We start from the raw sequence: 8,300 nt of genomic DNA on the forward strand, positions 1-8,300 counted from the left end.
AGTCGAACATTTAAAGTTAATGGACAACGGATCAAGGCATATCGCGGAGGAGATTTCCAGCCAGAAACAGTCTCCGCAAAGTTGAAAATTCCGGACTACCCTCTTACATGACTTTTGAACTCTCTTCCCTTCGTCACTTTACTTTTATTCAAGCTATCTGCATCTTACTCATTCTTATAATTTCTTTCTTTAAAAAAAAAAAAAAAAAACTTGTTGTTCTGTTTTAAAATCATTTGACCCTCTCTTTTTCTGTTTACAAGGATTAAGGCACAAGATTGCGAAGAAGCAAATGATCTCATTCCTTCACCGCAATCCACAGAAGCAAAGATAGCCGCAAGGATGGATGCATCAATACACAATGTGGGCGACAGCGCAAAAAATTGGGGGTGTACTCTTCCTTATCTTTATTTCAAATTTTGCGCTATCACATTGCATTTTACTTTTCAAAGTTTCACCGCATCCTCCTTGATTACCGCAATCATTTGACAAGTAGATAAATTTAGTAGTTTACCACATTCTGTTTCTTTGTCAAGTATGATTTCAATGATGAAAAATATGCTTCTACGCCTTTCATATATATCAGAGTCAACTTAATCTTAAGATAGCATCTCATGAAATATTTCTAGAAGTAAGGGTTTGATAGCTTTCTTTCAAACTCTCTTTACAACGCATTCTATGACCATCACATGACTTATTATAATTTCTTTTGGTAATGAGGACATTGCCGCATTTTAAATTTGGGGATGGGGTATTTGTTTCCAACCTTGCTTCTTTCTCCAAAAAGGAAAAAAAAAATTGAGAATAACAACTCCACTATCAACGCAATGGGAAACCAATGTTGATGAGAGTTAAGTTGTGAAAGGCACTTACCCGTAGTTGGATGTCAGCAGGACATACGTGGGGGCAAGCCAAAATGAAAGTAAGTCACCAGGATCAACGTATAAATCAATGACTGTAACTCCACTGCCAAATCAGTATGAGTTTAGTCTGAGAAAGAGTGCATTGTTCGTAGTTGGATGTCCGCATGACACCCGTGGGGGCAAGCCAAAACGAAGGCAGTGCACTTGGATCAGCGCAAGGTTAGAAAAAAAAAAATCATAGCAATAAAGAAATTTTTGTACAAGGATAAATCATTTGACACCCCGGTGAAAAATTTTCTTTTTGAAATAAATCATGCGATGTTCCAGAATTCAGTAAAGTCCTTGTGAAAGTTAAGCTTGCAATCCCTAAGTGTTAGAAATATTTTAGGAAGAGACTTGAATAAGACTTAAGGAAATTCTGGCATATAGGATTTGAACGAAGTATTCTTGAGAAATCTAGGAAAAGAACTTTGCAGTTAACTTGCTAAAGGAATCTTAAGCTTATGCTTGAGGACAAACATTGTTTAAATTTGGGGGTGTGATAACGGGGGGAAATGCACGTTATCATAGTGTTAAGTTCTTAAACAATGTTGGATTGTCTTGATGAAATATGTTAAACTACGTCCATTAAGCATAAATTCTAAAATATTGCAGTCGCATGCATCCAATGTATTAGAATAGTTGATCTTTATATTTTCGTGCAGAATATGCGTTAACGCAATGAAAAGATGGCGATCATAGGAATTCACTGGTCGAGAGCAACTTCATCGCAAGACTTTGCATTGATTGTGCTCGCAAACATTCGCCCAAGAAGAATCGCCACAATTTGGTTAGCGCAACATGGTAGGCGCATCTGAGTGCAAGGATAACTAAGAGCGATGGGACAGAAAGTTGACGACAGTCGGATCCAAATTAAGTTGACAACCGATAACGGTCACGAAGTATATTCAGCTTTATCGGTGATAATTATCCAGTGCATCAGTCAGGAATTAAAGCTGTCCCATCTGTACAATCAGGAGAGAGAAGTCTCCTTTCACCATGGAAGCTCTATAAATACCAAGTGTATTCTTCAAAGAAGGGGTTAAGCAGTCGATTAATTCACCACTTTACAAGTTCATGCCTCTGTCCATAGTTTTTCTTTCACTTTAAGGCGGACGCGTGGAAGAAAGTGTGCCGGTAGATCATTCCGATAAGCTTGGGAAAGCGCCGGAAGCTCTAAGATAGAGAGAGGGTCGATGTTGACATAAAATGTATCTTTAAGCATGTGGACAAATATGAATATGAATGAATGAACACATCCATGTTCCTTTTGCCATAAACTTGACAACATAAAATGAATTCTTCTTATGTCATACAATGCATGGATGATTGCGATGATATGCGATACTACTTCTAGATGTATGTGTTATTAACGATATGGTTGTAGTATGCTATACGTTGTCACAAGTTTCCTTGCATTGAAACCAAGTATAATTTCACCGCAAGTTTCTCGAAGTGATCCAAGTTCAAACACAGGGATTGTTTTAGGTTGATTGTGTTACGTTCGTGATATATGCGACCGAAGGTTTTTCAATTCAATAAAAGTGTGGTTTGTACATGCAATTAAGTAAATTGTGCAGTAAAGTAAAGATAAACGATAAAAATACGATAATAAAGTAAATTGTGATAAAAGTAAAGCACGATAAAATAAATCTAAGCTATGATGATACAAAATACAGGTTACATGATACAAGATATCGAGGTTGAGATTGACTGTGAAGATTATACAAAGATCGTGTTATGCAGTGGCAAGGTGATAACTTGTAGAAATACAAGTTATTTATGCTGCTTTATTCAAATATTGCAGCCAAAAGAGAAGGAATATGCGTCGATTGTATGGAAATTAGCTCAGAAATACAATAAATATAAATTAACGCAATTACACCCACTAACATCATTAAGATGGTAGAAGAGGATATTTCTACTCTTTTTTTAAGGAAACTAAATCACCGCTTGCGATCAAGGCTCAATGAGAAACTGAACAATGCATCTCTGTCACATTGCGATCGTCAATCAACAATGAAGAGACGATTAACGCAATGACGGTGCAATGCGACAATCAATCTCAAGCTGAATTTCAACCGCATGCGGTAATAAAAACAACACCGCATGCGAGCAATCGATCGAAAGATGCAACTGAGCAACACAGACGTAGAGGATTGTGCCACATGTACAACTAATCGTTGTGCAAATTTGACGGTCTGATTGCATAACTGAAGGAATATTTATTCCTCCATCTTCGGAATTTCCATATCAAGAAGTGGGGTCCACAAGCCAAGAGTCAAAGCTTTTCACCTATAAATACCCCCATAGAATTCAGAGAAGATATACTGGATACGAGGGCTAATTGATGCTAGATTATTGAGAGAGAGAGAGGCTGAGATGAGTACTGGTCGAAAGAAATCCGGGAAGAGAAGGGACAAGGCCGAGAGGTGAATCTCAGTGCGATTCTGCCAGATTTCTGTCGTAAAGCTCTGTGCTTAGATCCCTGCTACCGGTTGAGCAAGCTTGAGAGGGAAGCTCATCCTTCTGCACGATCCATCCACGCCGGCAAGCAAATCTCCATCTAGATCGGCGCCAAGACGTTGGCGTTTATTTATATTTGTTTCTAACTCTATTTCATCAATTGTATTTCATTCGCTTAATCTCTTCATTCACAGATCATGTATCAGACGTTAAATAGTGTTATTGAATGTCTCGATTACTTTCATTTCCACTTTTCTGTCTATTTTCGTTTCTCCATTAATCTTTTTCTCCATGAAGTTTCCTTAATACCTTGGTAATTAATATGGATTAAACGAGTAACTTAATATGTGCTAAAGAGATAAATGTGTTTAGCTAAGGCATGCTAGATGGCATCTTTACCTGTGAGAGAAGAAGTGAAGATGTCATTCTGATCCGTCGAGAGAAGGTTAGAAGAATGCGTAACTAAAGCAAGTAGTACTTCCAGAGATGGAAGCAACCTTGCGTTCATTACGTTTGTCCCTGTTTCACCACAGAGATGTAAGAACGTGGCCGATCAACGAGAGGTGTATACCAAGGGAAAAGCGGAAACGTACTTATATCTTTAATGCAATTAAGGAACTTGCGATGTTTGTATTAATTATCTTCTCTATTTCTGCTTCACACATAAGACTTGTCACTGCATTACACGATCTTTGTATAATCTTCACAGCCAGCCTTGACCTATCGCAATTTACCGTATCATGAACCCTGTATCTTGTATCATCTTAGCTTAGATTTACTTTACCGCAATTTACTTTAACGTAATTTATGTTATTATCGCATTTTTACCGCTTTACTTTACTTTATCGCATGTTTAATTACTTGTACACAAACTTTTTTATAAACTGAAAAACCCTTGGTCGTATATGTCACAAACATAACACAATAACCTCAAACAGTCTCTGTGTTCAACCTCAGATCACACCGAGAAACTTACGGTGAAATTATACTTGGTTTCAACACAAGGAAACTTGTGACAACACACAACATACTACAAAAAACATTCATTAATAACGCATATCTAGAAGTAGTATCACATATCATTGTATAAAATCTATGTCATCAAGTTTATGGCATGAACTTGCATCATACTAAAAATATGCGTTACACAAGGCTTATATGCAAATAAAAAAGAGAAAGGATAATTAATATAAACAGCGCAAGTTTCTTAATTGCGTTAAAGATATAAGTACGGTTCCGCTTTCCCTTGGCGTACACCTCTCGGTGATCGGCCGCGTTTCCCACATCTCTGTGGTGAAACAAGGACAAACGTAGTGAACGCAAGGTTGCTTCCATCTCTGGAAGTACTTCTTGCTTTAGTTAACTCATTCTTCTAACCTTCTCTCGACAGATCAAATGGCATCTTCACTTCTGCTCTCACAGGTGAAGATGCCGTCTAGCATGCTTTAGCTAAACATCCTTATTTCTTTAGCACAGATTAAATTACTTACTTAATTCATATTAATCACCTATGGATTAAGAAAACATCATGGAGAAAGCGATTTATGGAGGAATGGAAATAGATAGAAATGTGGAAATGAAAATGATCACGATAATTAATTATAAAATCAAGCATCTGATACATGGTTGTGAATGATTTAGACTAAGAATATGAAGTACAATTGATGAATAAGAGTTAGAAACAGATACAGAAGAGTGCCAATGTCTTGACACCGATCTGGATGGAGAGATTGCTTACCGGCGTAGATGGAGTGAATGGAAGGATGAGCTTCCCTCTCAGGCTTGCTCAACCGGTAGAGTTGATCTAGGTACAGAGCTTCATGGTGGGGATTTGGAATGATCCTGCCCTGAGACTCACCTCTCGGCCTTGTCTCTTTTCTTCCCGGATCTTCTCCAATCAGCACTCAGATCAGCCTTTCTCTCAATAGCCTCGTATCAATTATCCCCTGTATCAAGTATATCTTTCCAGTGAATTCTTTGAGGGTATTTATAGATGAAAGCTTTGACTCTCTGACTTGTGGTCCCCACTTTATTGTTATGAAAATTCCAAAAATGATGGAATAAATATTCCTTCTGTTATGCAATCAGTCCGTAAAAAATGCACAACGGTTAGTTGTACACGTGTCAAAATCCTCCGTGATTGCATTGCTCATTTGCATCTTCGATCGTTTGTCTGCATGCAGTGTTGTTTTTTATTACCGCATGCAGTTGAAGTTGCGTTGATCGCAAAGCTCTTGATCGATTATCGCATGCGCTGTCATTGCGTTGATCGTCTATTCATTCTTGAATGATGGGTGCAATACGACGTAGATGCGTTAATCTTTTTCTCTTGAGCCATAAGCGCATACGGTGATTGGATTTCCTGCAAAACAGACTTGAAATATTCTTTTTTACCATCGCAATGGTGTTAGTGGGTGTATTGATGACAATCTATAATTATTGTATTTCTTAGCCCATTTCCATACAATTGACGCAACTTTCCTTTCTTTTGGCCGCAATATCTAAATAAAGCAGTATAAATAACTTGTATTTCTATAAGTTATCAGCCGACGCCTGCGGAAGTGGGAACAGTTGTAAATCAGAATAGAGATTCAGTGTAAAAAGCCTCACTCAGCAAGGAATTACTACCAGACTCCCTACATTTACTTTCCATTGTCATTTTGTACTCAACTCATTTATAAGAATGGAATTTCTTTCTCTATATATGTTCACTCTCTGTTATTCATGCATGAGTAGCTAAATTAGTTAAATGGGTTGAGAAGCAGTTAGCTAGCATAACGAGGGAATCTTCATTCTTTGTGATTATCTTGTTTATGTATGCTTCATTCAACTATTAGAGATACTCGAGAGGCTAGTCTAAGGACAGGATCTAGGCTTGGGAAGGTCAGGTCAGAATCTAGGTTTGGAAGAACCAGATTAGAATGCATAAATGAGAGATAGGCACTTAGGAATGAGCACTATTTGTTATTAATGCATCGCATGCATCTTAGCAATAAGATATGATTGTATGCGGTCACCTTGCTTTCATGCATTTTGCATCAACGCATAGGATAAGAGTAGAGACTTAGGATAAGCTCTATGGACACCTTGCATTCAACACATGCGTCCTAGACTTAGGAGCATTGCATTTACATTGGAAAATGACTTGCTGTGCATGGTTGTAACATGATTGCATAGTCTGACGCATTCCCGAGTAATACTAGCTAAAGATCTTCTCAACTCGTTCATCGCATACTCATTGCATCTATCAACGCAACTGTCTTTCTTAAATCCATCGCCTTTATTTATTTCTTTTTCATCAACGCAAAAACACACCCAAAACTTTATCTATTTACTTGGTTACCACAAAGTTTTCATAAATATTACCAATGCAACTATTTTCACAAGTCCCTGTGTTCGATCCTGGACTTACCAGGAAACTCAGAGGAATTTACACTTGAATTTCGCTGGGAAAACTTGAGTGCACAGCGCAAATCCATCAATGCATATCATCCATATCTCCACCACATAATCACTAGCATCACACACCCCCAAATTTAAACAATGCTTGTCCTCAAGCATAAGCTAAAGATTCCTTTAGCAAGTCAACCGCAATGTTCTTTTCCTAGATTTCTCAAGAATACTCCATTCAACTCCTATATACCAAAATTTCCTTAAGTCTTATTCAAGTCTCTTCTTAAAATATTTCTAAGACCTAGGCACTGCCACCTTACCTTTCAAAAGGACTTTACTAAATTCCGAAGGATCGCATAATTTATTTCAAAAAGAAAATTTTCTACTAGGGTGTCAATTGATTTTATCCTTGCACAAAATTTTTTTCATTGATATATATATATTCTCCTGACCTTGCACTGATCCAAATGCCTTGCCTTCGTTTTGGCTTGCCCCACGGGTGTCATGCGGACATCCAACTACGAGCAATGCACTCTTTCTCAGACTAAACTCATACCTCTTTGGCAGTAGAGTTGCGGTCATTTATTTATGCATTGATCCTGGTGACTTACTTTCGTTTTGGCTTGCCCCCACGTGTGTCGTGCGGACATCCAACTACGAGTAACTACCTTTCACAACTTAACTCTTATCAATATGGGTTTCCCATTGCGTTGATATTGGAGTTGTTATTCTCAATTTTTTTTCTTTTTTTTTTAAAAATAGCAAGGTCGAAAATAAATACCTCACCCCCAAATTTAAAATGTGGCAATGTCCTCATTGCCAAAAGATTAAAATAAGTCGTGTGATGTTCTAGAATGCGTTGTAAAGAGAGTTTGAAAGAAAGCTAGCAAACCCCTAACTTCGAGAAATATTTTATAAGGTGACTATCTAAAAATTAAGTTGACTCTAGTATATATGAAAGACATAGAAGCATATTTTTCATCATTGAAATCATACTTGGCAAAGAGACAATATGTGGTAACTTACTAAATTTATCTATGTCAAATGATTGCGATGATCAAAGAGGATGCGAAGATAAAGCTTTTTAAAACTAACATGCGATGTAATAGCGCAAAATTTGAAATTAAGATAAGGAAGAGTACACCCCCAAATTTGCACTGTCGCCCACATTGTGTGTTGACGGATCCATCTTTGCGACGATCTTTCTTCTTTCTTTGGATTGTAGTGATGGAGTGAGATAATTTGCATCTTCATCTAACATCTTCGCAATCCTATGCCTTAATCGTTATAAACAAACAAAGAGAGGGTCAAATGATTTTAAAAAAAAACAAGTTTTTTTTTTTTTTTAGAAGTAAAAATGAGTAAGATGCGGATACTTAAATAATAGTAAAGTGACGAAGGGATAAGTGTTCAAGAGTCAAGTAAGGGGTAGTCCAGGTTTTTCAGTTTCACGGAGGCTTTTTCTGGTTGGAAATCACCTCTGCAATATGCTTTAACTTGTTGTCCCATTAACCTTAAATGTCCGACTGCCATCCTCAATGC

The sequence above is a fragment of the Benincasa hispida genome, chromosome 9 (genome assembly GCF_009727055.1).
Source record: "Benincasa hispida cultivar B227 chromosome 9, ASM972705v1, whole genome shotgun sequence".
Taxonomy (NCBI): Eukaryota; Viridiplantae; Streptophyta; class Magnoliopsida; order Cucurbitales; family Cucurbitaceae; genus Benincasa; species Benincasa hispida.